General features: G+C 43.1%; 1 protein-coding gene across 1 annotated transcript in view; it reads right to left on the bottom strand.

The window, feature by feature from the left end:
• LOC121862157 (rho family-interacting cell polarization regulator 2-like) overlaps positions 1–7,594 on the bottom strand; it is a 79,863-nt gene extending 72,269 nt beyond the window's left edge. Inside the window, exon 1 of the mRNA XM_042360230.1 lies at positions 7,529–7,594. The gene's annotated coding sequence lies outside the window, so the exon portion shown is untranslated. The remainder of the gene's footprint in view (positions 1–7,528) is intronic.
• Positions 7,595–13,173: the final 5,579 nt, after the last annotated feature.

Genomic DNA, 13,173 nt, shown 5'->3' with positions numbered 1-13,173 from the left:
ACACCTGCCTCCCCCTCCACTCTCTCAAAACCTTACCACTATTTTTTTGGGATCACCTGAAGATTAACCCCCCTAAGCATAATACACCTGAAGATTAGACACCCGAACACTGCCTGGCTGTTGGGTAGGTTAGGTTAGTTAACATTAGGGTGGTTAATCTACAGGTGTAATAAGCTAGGGTGACAGATCTACAGGTGTAATAAGCTAGGGTGTCAGATCTACAGGTGTAATAAGCTAGGGTGACAGATCTACAGGTGTAATAAGCTAGGGTGTCAGATCTACAGGTGTAATAAGCTAGGGTGTCAGATCTACAGGTGTAATAAGCTAGGGTGACAGATCTACAGGTGTAATAAGCTAGGGTGGTTAATCTACAGGTGTAATAAGCTAGGGTGACAGATCTACAGGTGTAATAAGCTAGTGTGACAGATCTACAGGTGTAATAAGCTAGGGTGACAGATCTACAGGTAACTGGACATGAAGTTGGTGTCTCAAGGGTTCATATGATAATTTGTTTCACCTGTTCGAGGAATGAGACTGAATCTGATTAGTGGAAGAAAGAGGAGGAGGAGGAGGAGGAGGAGAGTAAGGAAGGTCAGGAAGAGGTTAAGACCAAGGTGAGGATGAGTCAGATACTGGTTACTGCCACTCCCTCATACACACACACAGATGCTAAGGTATGTATGTATAGAAGTTAGATGTACGTGTGTGTATGTGACGTCCTTGAAACATCATCTCACCTGTGTACACATGTTATGAGTCATGTATGTAGGTGTACAGGTGTTCATAGCTGCTGCCACCCACTACCACCACCAGAGAGAGAGAGAGAGAGAGAGAGAGAGGCGTTGTACAAACCGAGGGTCTTCAAGTTTTAACTGAGACACTTCCAGGTCAAACTCAACCCCCACACATACACGTACATACATATATCCACTCACATATGTGCATCAATATAATTACATATATACATAAATACATACATAACTGTGGAAAGGTAATCTACTTAATTCAGAGTTACCCCTCTCTCCCACCTCCCTCTGTTCCTCCTCTTCTTCCCTCTCTCCCACCTCCCTCTGTTCCTCCTCTTCTTCCCTCTCCCTTCCTTCCTCCCACATACCTCCCCCCTCCTCCCTTCTCTTCTCCTTTCTTCTCACCTTACCTTCCTCCTCCTTCTGCTCAATTTCCTCTCCTCCCCTCACCCCCTTCCCTCTCACTCTTCCGCCTCCCCTCACTCCAACCCCTCCTTTCCTCCTCCCCCTCTTTCCCTCCCCCCCCCGACCTCGTGTTGATGGAGGTACACATAAGCGTCACAATAGATGCTAATTTTAGTCCTCATAACACAGGTGTGGTGAACGATGTATTGTCATGGTCCCGTGGTAATTACAGGTAAGTTACAGGTGTACTATAGTCACGAGAGAGAGAGAGAGAGAGAGAGAGAGAGAGAGAGAGAGAGGATTGGTTCTCAACGTACACACCTACATATATATAAACACACACACACAGTCACGCGACCATCGGCCTAAAGTAATGATGACAGTAACCAACCCACGACTACAGTTCTTATCATCAGGTGTCATAAGGACCACAACGCCCGAAATGTTTATGTGTGTGATATAGCCTCCTCTTGCCCCTCCCAGACGACATGAGTTAGTAGTCCTGTAGTTATGTCCTTTTAACACACAGGTCTACAGGCTTTCCGCACTACCGCAGTATGGTCATTCATGTGGGACGTGTTGTGGCGTAAAGGCGTACAATGTATACATACTAACATACGCACATAAATGTATACAGGGCAGATGTGTATACGGTCATACATACATTATAGCTTAAGGTTTGAGCCGAGAGAGAGAGAGAGACCTCAAGGCCACCACAACGACCACCATCACCCAATATATAATTAAAGTTTAGAACCACTACTACCTACACTACCACAACCACCACCATTAGTTACCAGTAAACAAAGCCCAGACCAACCATAACTACAACCACAACCACAACAAAGTGAGTGCCACAGAGGGCCATAGTGCCAGTAGTAGTACCTTCACACCTTGGCACTCTCCCACCTGATCCACGTATTTCCTGCAACAGGTTTATGTGTCAACTAATACCTCTCTCTCTCTCTCTCTCTCTCTCTCTCTCTCTCTCTCTCTCTCTCTCTCTCTCTCTCAGCAGTGCCATTAACGAAACCTGTCCCTTGGCACTGATACTACCTGTCTTACGGATGAAAGGGCTGGGGAAGGGGCGAGAGAAAGGGGAGGGAGTGAGAAAGGAAGGTAGGGAGTGATGAAGGGATAATAATTTCTAAAGGGAGAGAGAGAGAAAAGAGGTGATAGGTGTGAGAGACAGAGAGGAGGAAGACGAGGAGAGAGAGAGAGAGAGAGGAGAAAGAGAGGAGGGAGGAGGGAGAGGGGTCATCTCGATATGAGAAAGAGGAGGAGGGTGAGTCATATGAGAAGTTTCCCCTCATGTACACACCACACACACACACACACACACACACACACACACACACACTAGGGGCCCCTATTGTACCTACACGGACGGACAGGTGGTCACGCTGTATATCATAGCTTAAACACTGACTCGGTACACCGTGAGGAAAGGGGTGGGGGGTGGGAGGAAATTGGAGAGGAAGAAGGAAAAAGAAGAAAAATCTGAGGTATTAGTGTGTGTGGGGAGAGAGAGAGAGAGAGAGAGAGAGAGAGAGAGAGAGAGAGAGAGAGAGAGAGAGAGATGGCACTTGCTGGTGCATCAGAGTACAACACAGATGTCGCTAGAAGATTCACCACCACTACCACCACCACCATCACTGCCACCATCACTGCCACCAACACTGCCACCAACACTACCACCAACACTGCCACCAACACTACCACCAACACTGCCACCAACACTGCCACCAACACTACCACCACTACTACCACCACTACTACCAAGACTACCCCCAACATTACCACCACTACTACCACTCAGATGTTGGTTTGGCTGAGACTAACAATTAAACACACACACATACACACACACAAACACACACACACACACACACGCGCGCGCGCGCACCTACACAGAGAGGGGACTAAGAACACACCATGACCTTGACTACACCCTACACCACACATGAGCTGTCTCGTGGTTACACCTGGTATTGGGTGTACCTGTGTATCTCTCATCTGGGGTGTTGTGTGTCCCTTAGGCTCGGGTGTCGGGTGTAAGTGTGTGATCTGGGTGTAGTGTGTTACTGTAGTGTGTTGGGTGTAGTATGTTGGGTGTAGTGTGTTGGGTGTAGAGTGTGACCTGGGTGTAGTGTGTGACCTGGGTGTAGTGTGTTACTGTAGTGTGCTGGGTGTAGTGTGTTGGGTGTAGTGTGTTGGGTGTAGTGTGCTGGGTGTAGTGTGTTGGGTGTCAGTATGTTAGAGTAGTGTGTTGGGTGTAGAGTGTGACCTGGGTGTAGTGTGTGACCTGGGTGTAGTGTGTGTGTGTGTGTGTACCTGTGTGATACACCTTCAAGTGAAGGACCACATTGAATATATCTCAAATTGAATCCAGTGGGTGAGGCTTCAGCACCTACAGAGAGAGAGAGAGAGAGAGAGAGAGAGAGAGAGAGAGAGAGAGAGAGAGAGAGAGAGAGAGAGAGAGAGAGAGAGAGAGGACCAAATGTACAATGAACTGATTACATGATAGTTATAGTTACCAGTTAGACATACAGACATCGAACACAGGTAAGCTACAGGTGAGATGTTTACAGGTAGTCAGTATGTTACAGGTAGATACAAGTGTGTGATTTGATGGGAACCTAACCTAACCTAACCTAATCCTAACCATACCACTTCTCACAAGGATATACTATTAAGTTCTTATTATTACACACACACACACACACACACACACACACACACACACACACACACACACACACACACAGCGGCAACAGCACAACCACACTACCACCACATCGCCGCACCCACCCGCAATGCGCCCACACACACACACACACACACACACACACACACACACACACACACACACACATCTCATTATTATAGCGTTCAGTGACATTTTAATTATACCTAGATATAAAGGGGTTGAGAAGCTCCCAATTATAGCAACAGGGTTTTATAGTCTATATAATTTATAAGTCTACGTCGTTAAAAAACTCCTAATTATAGCACTATTATATTATATGGACTGGTATTCTATAAGTTTGGTTAAGTTAGGTTGGGTTAGGTTAGGTTAGGTTTACTGAGGTTTAGTGAGGTTAAATTAGATTTACATTTGCTTAGGTTAGGTTAAGCCTGAGTTAAATTACGTTAATCTAAGTTAAAAATATAGCTAGTTAGGTTAATAAGGTTAATTTCAAACCATATTAAGTTAACACACACACATAATCAACATGTACTGTACTTGTAGGCAACAAGACGGTCCCCTTAACCAATGAACACACGCCATGCCCGCAAACACGTGGATTTTTCTACCGCTAGCTCGATACAGGGACAGAAGAGAGAGTGCGGACAGTGCCATGGAGTAATGTACGTACCCTCGGTGGCACTTGGCACTCACCCACCCACCCTGTGCCACTCGTCCTCCCCAATACTGCCTCGTGAGTGACCTGACCTTCGGGCTCAAAGTATTTTAGGTTAGGTTCCCAAGGTCAGGTTAGGTAAATAGTGATGTATAACTTGTGTGTCCGTCTCTTGGAAGTTACCACACATAGATTCATCATCACTACCACACCCTCATTTTCAACACCTTAACTACCCTCTCATCCACAACTACTAACCCATAATTACCCTACCTACCACCACCCACCTTCTTTATCTTCTACCATGACCTACCCCAACCTAATCACCCCCAACCACTATTACCCCCACCATCAACCACCAACACTACCACTATCAACCACCACCCCTAACCACTATTACCCCCCACCACCAACCATCACCATACCACCACCAACCTCACCATCATCAACCACCACTACTACCACAATCACAACTGAATGGTAGTACTAATCTAAGCACTCAGTGAACTCCCAACCTTTGTGAAGATAAATTAACTTCAACGTGTGGGAATTAATGAACCTCTTCCGTACTATTACTGAAGTAGTGTGTGTGTGTGTGTGTGTGTGTGTGTGTGTAATAAGGTAACCACAGTCGACGTCATCTTGTTAATTCCTTTACTTTCACTGTAATTTGGTTTCTCTTCTGAGCATCTCTCCCTCTAACCCACTCACCTCTCAGCATCCCTCTCACCACCCCACTCACCTCTCAGCATCCCTCTCACCACCCCACTCACCTCTCAGCATCCCTCTCACCTCTCAGCATCCCTCTCACCTCTCAGCATCCCTCTCACCACCCCACTCCTCCAACATCCCTCTCACCACCCCAATCCTCCAACATCCCTCTCACTCCACTCCTCCCTCCCTCTCCTTCCCTCCCCTAATCCTCTCAACATTAGCCTACATACATACATACATACAGTCATACATACATACATACATCCATACATACATAGAGACATACATAGAGACAGACAGACAGACAGACATCCATACATACATACATACAGACATAGAGAGAGAGAGAGAGAGAGAGAGAGAGAGAGAGAGAGAGAGAGAGAGAGAGAGAGAGAGAGAGAGAGAGAGAGAGAGAGAGAGAGAGAGAGAGAGAGAGAGAGAGAGAGAGAGAGAGAGAGAGAGAGAGAGAGAGAGACAGAGAGAGAACAGACAGACAGACAGACAGACAGACAGACATACAGACAGACAGACATCCATACATACATACATAGAGACAGACAGAGATAAAACATAACTGTACCCCCGACACAAGACAGACAGACAGACCGACATATATTAGCTTAAATTACCCAAGTGAGTGATATGACGACCCGACTGTGACAAACGGCTTCAGTCCCATGACATGACTCACGTGACATGACAGAGAGAGAGAGAGAGAGAGAGAGAGAGAGAGAGAGAGACCGCAACCCCTTTCATGACCAGACGCACAGTACGACCAACCCTACACGACCAGACGTACGACCCTATACATCACAATATACGACCACACGACTCAGCCAATAGTCTACATTCAATCATACTTTAACTTTCATATTGATTCTATCTATCTATCGTCCAATTTATCTATCTGACAGTCTATCTATCAATTTATCCATCAATCCTGTCTATCCATCTAACTATCCATCCATGCATCCATCTATCTATCAATTTAAGTCTATCGAACTATTTAACAGTCTATCGATCTATCTATCAATTTAGAAGTCTATCTAGCTATTTAACAGTCTACCGATCTATCTATCAATTTAACAGTCTACATATCTATCTATTTAAGTCTATCTATCTATTTAACAGTCTATCTATCTATTTAACAGTCTATCTATCAATTTAACAGTCTATCTATCTATTTAACAGTCTATCTATCTATTCAACAGTCTCTCTCTCTCTCTCTACTCAGGTTGAAGTCTCGAGCTCTGAGGTGTGTGCGCCACGTAGGCAACCACACTAGACCGACTACACCAGGCAGCCCATGACGCGGTGTAGCGGCCTGTATCAACACTCACACATACACTCACACTAGTACACACACATACACTCACTCTCATACACACTCACTCTAGTACACACACATACACTCTCTCATACACACTCACACTAGTACACACACATACACTCATGCTATTACACGTTCTCATACATACACTCATACTCTTACACACACACACTCACATTCCTTCACATACACTGGGGTGTCTAATCTTCAGGTGAAATTAGCTGGGGTGGCTAATTTTCAGGTGGCCAGGCCCCCTTTATGTCAGTTTACTGATGCGTACAGTCAAGAATTAGAAAGTTACGTAAATGTAGTGAAGTTACTGTTACTTAAGGTCAAACTCAAGTGTTATAGACAAGAACGCGCTAACGGATGGTTTAATGGTACTCGTCTTGTGTGTTTGTTTACATATACATACACACATACATACAGATATACATAATAATGGTTGCCCTTCGTGTAACAAGGATGGCCGACCCAAGGGCCACAACAACCACACCCATGCAGAGTTAACGAGCTGCATGACCCAGTGTCAAGGAATAGTCCGAGAAGACCGGACAACTCGCCAACTGCACTGGCTAACCATTACCCCCCGGAATACGATTCGCAAATGGATTAACATCCAGGTCCCCAATAACTGCTGGGTAGACATACAGACACATACACGGGCCTCCCTACTCGAGTGATTCTACAGGTATGATTAAATAATACACAGGTAATAATGACCCCAAACAGGTAGGTAGCCCAATCAAGGTGTGGAGTTCAGGGGGGTCCTTATAGTGGCCCAAACACTGTCGCCACATCCCTGACACTGTCGCCACATCCCTCAAATCATCTCATCCTTGGGTCTAAAATGTCGACAGGATGGTCTACTGGGTCGTCGTTACTGTGTGTGTGTGAATACCTTACTGTATTTCCCTTATGCAAATTACATCTTAATGACGGAATAACAGCACGCTCGCCTGACCTACCTGTGAATGGGCGTGGCTCAGATGGCTTCTCATCATAGGCGTGGAGTCGCTGGCGTGGGCGGTGGCGTCAGCGGGCGTGGCGGCGTGGGAGCAACATGGGCGTAGTGGCGTGGCGACCTCAGCAGACTCCACTGTGGCTGATGTGATGATCTCCTCCCGCTCCTCCTCCTCCTCCCGGTTAGATAATCCACAGTGTAAAATATCCCTCAGTTGTCTTACTCCTTGGTGAATATTCCTCGATATTATCCACCGTCGTGTGAATATTCCCCTTTTAATAATAGTCACCTGTCTTCCTCACACACACACTCCCCCTCTTGGGTAATTCGGTTTATTAATATTCGTCAATAATCTTCACCGTTGGGTTAATATTCCTCGATACTCCTCTACAACACAGCTAGGTGAGTGAGATGTCACCCTCACATACACTCAGTAACTCACATCTCACGGTCGCAAATGTCCTTCACGGGTGTCTTAGTTGTCTTGTGAAAGGATGCCAGTTTTTTTTTATATTCCGATTCAAAAGTTATAATATCATCAGTATGCTGTTTTGTTTACTAAAATACCACTGTTCTTTCTTTAAATCTTTAATTATTTAAAATTTCCTTCTTCACAAACACAGTAACTGACAAAGAACACAAATAATTGTTTAAATTTCTTCAATATCTGGCTACCGTGCGTAAGACAATGCAAATTTTTTCTAATATTCCATCCAACACAGAAACACACTCCGATGATCGTTTTGTGTATGATAATAAAATTTTTCTACGACCGTTACTCTTATCTAGTTTATAATTCTTCTTTATAACAACTAAAGATAATTAGTCATTGTTAAAAGCCACAGAATGTAAATGAATTCAATAACAGCTGGGGCAGAAATACTCGGAATATCCCAGTAATTCCGACGTCAAAGTTGCAATTATCAGAGCAGATCACAACAGTGGGTTTCTGGCCTCACGACATCTTCAGTCTACGGCCAAGGTTTTCAACATTATAAGGACAGCCACTGAGAGAGCGAGGAAAAAAAATGAATGTTGGAATTGTAATCTTGGTGATGATGACAGACTCTTGAAGGTCAGCTTGGTACCGTGACAAGACGTGGCTCACGGTATAGAAATTCAGAGCCTTTTATTCAATTGATACTAGATCCTTAAAACTATTTCTCTTCTTGTAGTGTAGTTCTATGCAAGGAGGGTCAACCCACAGCGAATAAGGGTCAAGAATTTGCGTTTTAAAGTACGTTGTGTTAGTCCAATTTTGGCACCGTGACAAGATGGCCCAACACGACCAGGATTTAAAAAAAAATCTTATTCAATATTTTTCTATGTTTCTAAATACTGTACTTCTGTGTACTAAATATTTTCAATCATATAGAAAACAGTTCAATATTCGAGGGGTGTTGATTTTTTTGCGCCCGTTGTAAGTACGAAGAGTTTACTGCCCAATTTGGCACCGTGACAAGATGGCCCAGAACGCCTCAGATCTCCCCGCCCTCACCACAGTTTCTTCACTATCATTCACAGTTCCTCTTCTTACGCTACAACAGTTATGCAATACGTGTAAACACAGTGAATAATGATGTATATTTCACCGTTGTGTGTGTGTGTTTCAGGAAGACAGTCACATTGTGTTGTTGTGTTAGCAGTCTGGACCAACACCCACACAGTCTTGCCAGAAAATTTTTGGTCGAGTAAGAAATTCCTCTTCTTGTAAGGTCAACCAAGAGGCTACAGCAACCACAACACCTACATGGTTGATGGACGGCTAGAGGGCTCAAGTCCTCACACCACCAACACCTGTCACTATAGTCAACTTGGTAAACTTAATGGGCTACCCCGGGAAAAAGATCACAGTCACCACCTCACTCACGACTCAAGAATCACTGTTTACACCAGGCCAGCCGGAGCCTCCCCACACGTGCTAACTCAACTGCCATCACTCACCACAAACTAAACTAATACCTTAAAATATACAAAAACGGTTGTCTCGCTAACTCAACTACTGCATAAATATAGCGTAATATATTTTGTAAAGGTTAAAGTTGTTTATTTGTTGTATTAAAGCAGAGGAGACGAGAGAGGTCGATATATTGTGGAGGGGCGGGCGGGTGTTAGCTCCGCCCCCGGGTAGACGGTACAGCCAATAGGAGAGGAGGTGAGCGGTTCCTACACAATTTAGCGCTAAATTTAAATACCTTCCAGTTGAGAAATTACCTTTAACATAATTGGCCTTCAAAATAATTACGTCTATGATGACTTGTAATATAACAAAGTTCTGAAAAGATAATTAATTATTTTATTTCATCATAAGTATACGTTTAAATGTTGTGTAAAGGTCTACGTACACTGTTTATATACCTACACTGTTTACATATTGTTTATATACGTAAACTATGTATATTGTTTATGTACTTGCATTATGTACACTGTTTATGTATATTGCTTACATACCAGAAGTCTATGTATACATCATTTGTATATAGATAGGGGTCCATGAGGACAGGAGCCCATAAGAGCTGGAGCCCATTAGAACAAGGGCCTATTACGACAGGGGCCCATTAGGACAGGGCCTATTTCGCCAGCCACCAGTATTATCAGGTAAACAATGCACCAGTAACCGTAAATAGTAACAGGGTGGGCGTCTCTACCACTACTGATAACAACAGCCAAGTGATTAGCGATTGGAAATACCTGTAAGTGCCAAGTGATTGAAATTAGTGCCAGGTGAGGGGATTGGAAATAACTGTCATGCTAATAATGATTGTAAAAGAGGCAACTTTCCCATATGAAATAAACCTTAAACTAACCTAACCTAACATAACACACTCAAATCTAATTAATATACCTGTGTGAATTATTACATTATTATACTGTAATTATCATGGTGGTAATTACAAAAGGTAGATAATTAATGAGCTTACCTTGTTATGAGCATGCCGACATCACCGAGCCATCTGAATGCTGACTGAAAGGAACACCAAAAAATCAGTATGCGAGTTACTAAGTCAGGAGCTTACTGACTCACCTTCATATACTAATGATTATTAGGAAAGGGATTTTATATTTACTCTATGGGGTAAAATTATGTGGTACCCATTCTCAACTGGGTGGACTAGGGGGGGTACCCGGAATACAAACCAGTGTACCTTAGGTGAGAGATGAATCGCTAGCTGGGAAGATCCATTCTAAAGTCTCCAGTTACGAGGAAAATTGATCGTAGGAACCTTTTTTTAAATCCTCTGCCTCTGCCCCCTGTCACCGCCTCCTTCACCACACAAAGCCACAGGGAGCAGGAGGTAATAGGAGAATGTTTCTGGGTTTGTTTAGTGTAGGCGGTGAGGAGGAGGAGGAAGGTTGCGGGAGAACATGGCGGGTGATGTTAGGGGTCGGTGTTGGGATATTTACCACGATCACGAATCTATTTATTATTTCACGACCTGCATTAACCTAAGCCAACTTAACTCTAACCTAATCTAAATTTATCTAACCTAACTTTGCTTCGCCTAAATTAACCTGAATTAACTTAATATAACCCAACTTAAAAGAGGCAAACTCAACTCAACCGAAACAAACATACGGTATTATCAATACTCGTAATAATAATATATGTTCCTTGTCATTTTCTAACACAGTCCCCCTGGCTGGCAGCACACCACAACAATAATGATGTAATATAATCTCGTTTTCTATGGTTGCTGACTGGGGAGACTAAAATTAACTAATATGAATGTATATTAAGCTAAATATGCCTTCAATTTGTTAATATTCACTTAAATCAATCCCCATATGGTTTATATTCGATCCGCAAGCAAGTTTTTTGCCTCCGTCTTCCCAGAGGTAACTGAGAAGCTGGATATTAATTCCTTGATGGATTATGCTCCGGAGGTAATGATTAGCCGGTGCAGTTGGTGAGTTGTCCGGTCTTCTTAACTTATTCATTTACACCGGGTCATACAGCTCGTTAACTTAGGGTGTGGTTGTCAAGACAAGTTAGGTCAGGTCAGGTCAGGTTGGTTCGGCTTATGATCGAACTACACCTTAGAATATTTTCAGCACACCAAGGCCATCCACGTCTCCCACTGATTGTCTTCAGCGCTGCGGGTTGTCGAGGACCTTTTTTCGGTACCCACAGCTGACCCCGAGATCAATTATGGTGACGGTGGGCCTAGCGGAGGCGACGTTCTGATGGCAAATGTTATCAGATCTTACGTCGTTATGATAGAAATTTAGAGTGTGTCGTCTGCAGGATTTCTATACCATTTACTATATCATGTTATCTATTTCTATCTATCTATCTGTATCTTTCTATTCGTCTATCAATATGTTTATCTAGATATTTAACAAGGATACCACCACCACCAACAACAACAACAGCTAGGATACAACAACAACAGCTAGGATACCACAACAACAGCTAGGATACCACATCAACAACAGATAGGATACAACAACAGCTAGAATACAACAACAGCTAGGATACAACAACAACAGCTAGGATACAACAACAACAACAGCTAGAATACAACAACAATCACAACAGGAGCAACAGAACCATGCACTAGACCACTGCTGTATACCTCCGGATGGGTTAAATTGATCTAGGGTCGTAGAGGTGGTAGTGTTGTGGTGGATTGGTCGATGCTTCAACACGTTTACTTCGCCGTTACTACTCTACCTCCTCCTCACCTACCGTGCTCTACTTACTAACATGCTTCCGTGGAAAATGTAGAGTATCGTCTTGACTTACAGCTTTAATACAAATTTAATAGATGTATTGAATTATGTTACCATATAAAGCAGTGTGTGTGTGTGTGTGTCCCTTTTAACATAAACACCTGATATATGGTTAGGTTGTGTAACTGAAGGTGCAATGTGTGGGGAGGAGGATTCGGCCCGGCTGACATGTGCTTTGTTTATCGGTATTGCGGCTGGACCCCTCATCAAACCTCTTGGGTAACGCCGGGTACCTGCACGTTACTACACATTTTGTATATTTTATTGACATTTGACATAAACACCACCGTATATAATAAAACTAAGATGATTTTTACTTAGATTTTCGTAAAACCTTTGTGGGAGAGAGGAGGTAGTGATGGATCAGCTGTTGATATTGTGTGTGTGTGTGTATGATGTTGCCGCCTTCACTACTGGCGGCTCCACCAACCAGAGCTATTGTGTAATGTTTAGTGAACGTATTTACCTATGCCATACCCTCCCACTCCCCCCAGTATAATTTTGTCACGTAAATAATGTCAATTGAACGTATGTATTGTAATCGAATCTACGTACATTTCAGATATTACTTCCGGATATCAATATTATTTTAACTTAAGACAAATATTTATACACATTCTCATTGATAAAGCCTGAGAGATATCATAAGAATCCACTTACCATGAACTTGTCTCCTGGATACCTCAAGTTAGGATGACCATAAGATAAATAAAGTAGATAAACTAAAAAAATAATAAATATGAAAATTAAACAAGAATAACACATGCATTTTATTGATACACAAGTAAAAATAACATAACAGGTGCAATAAAATAGAGACGATTCTACATGCTAATTTACATATGTTTACCTCGTGTGATAACATAAACAACACATGCATTCTACGGACACATAACACAGTGCAATAATAATAAT

The sequence above is a fragment of the Homarus americanus genome, unplaced genomic scaffold, assembly GCF_018991925.1.
Source record: "Homarus americanus isolate GMGI-L3 unplaced genomic scaffold, GMGI_Hamer_2.0 scaffold25013, whole genome shotgun sequence".
Taxonomy (NCBI): Eukaryota; Metazoa; Arthropoda; class Malacostraca; order Decapoda; family Nephropidae; genus Homarus; species Homarus americanus.
Note: the sequence above shows the minus strand (reverse complement) of the source record. Positions and strands in the feature narration are given on the sequence as shown.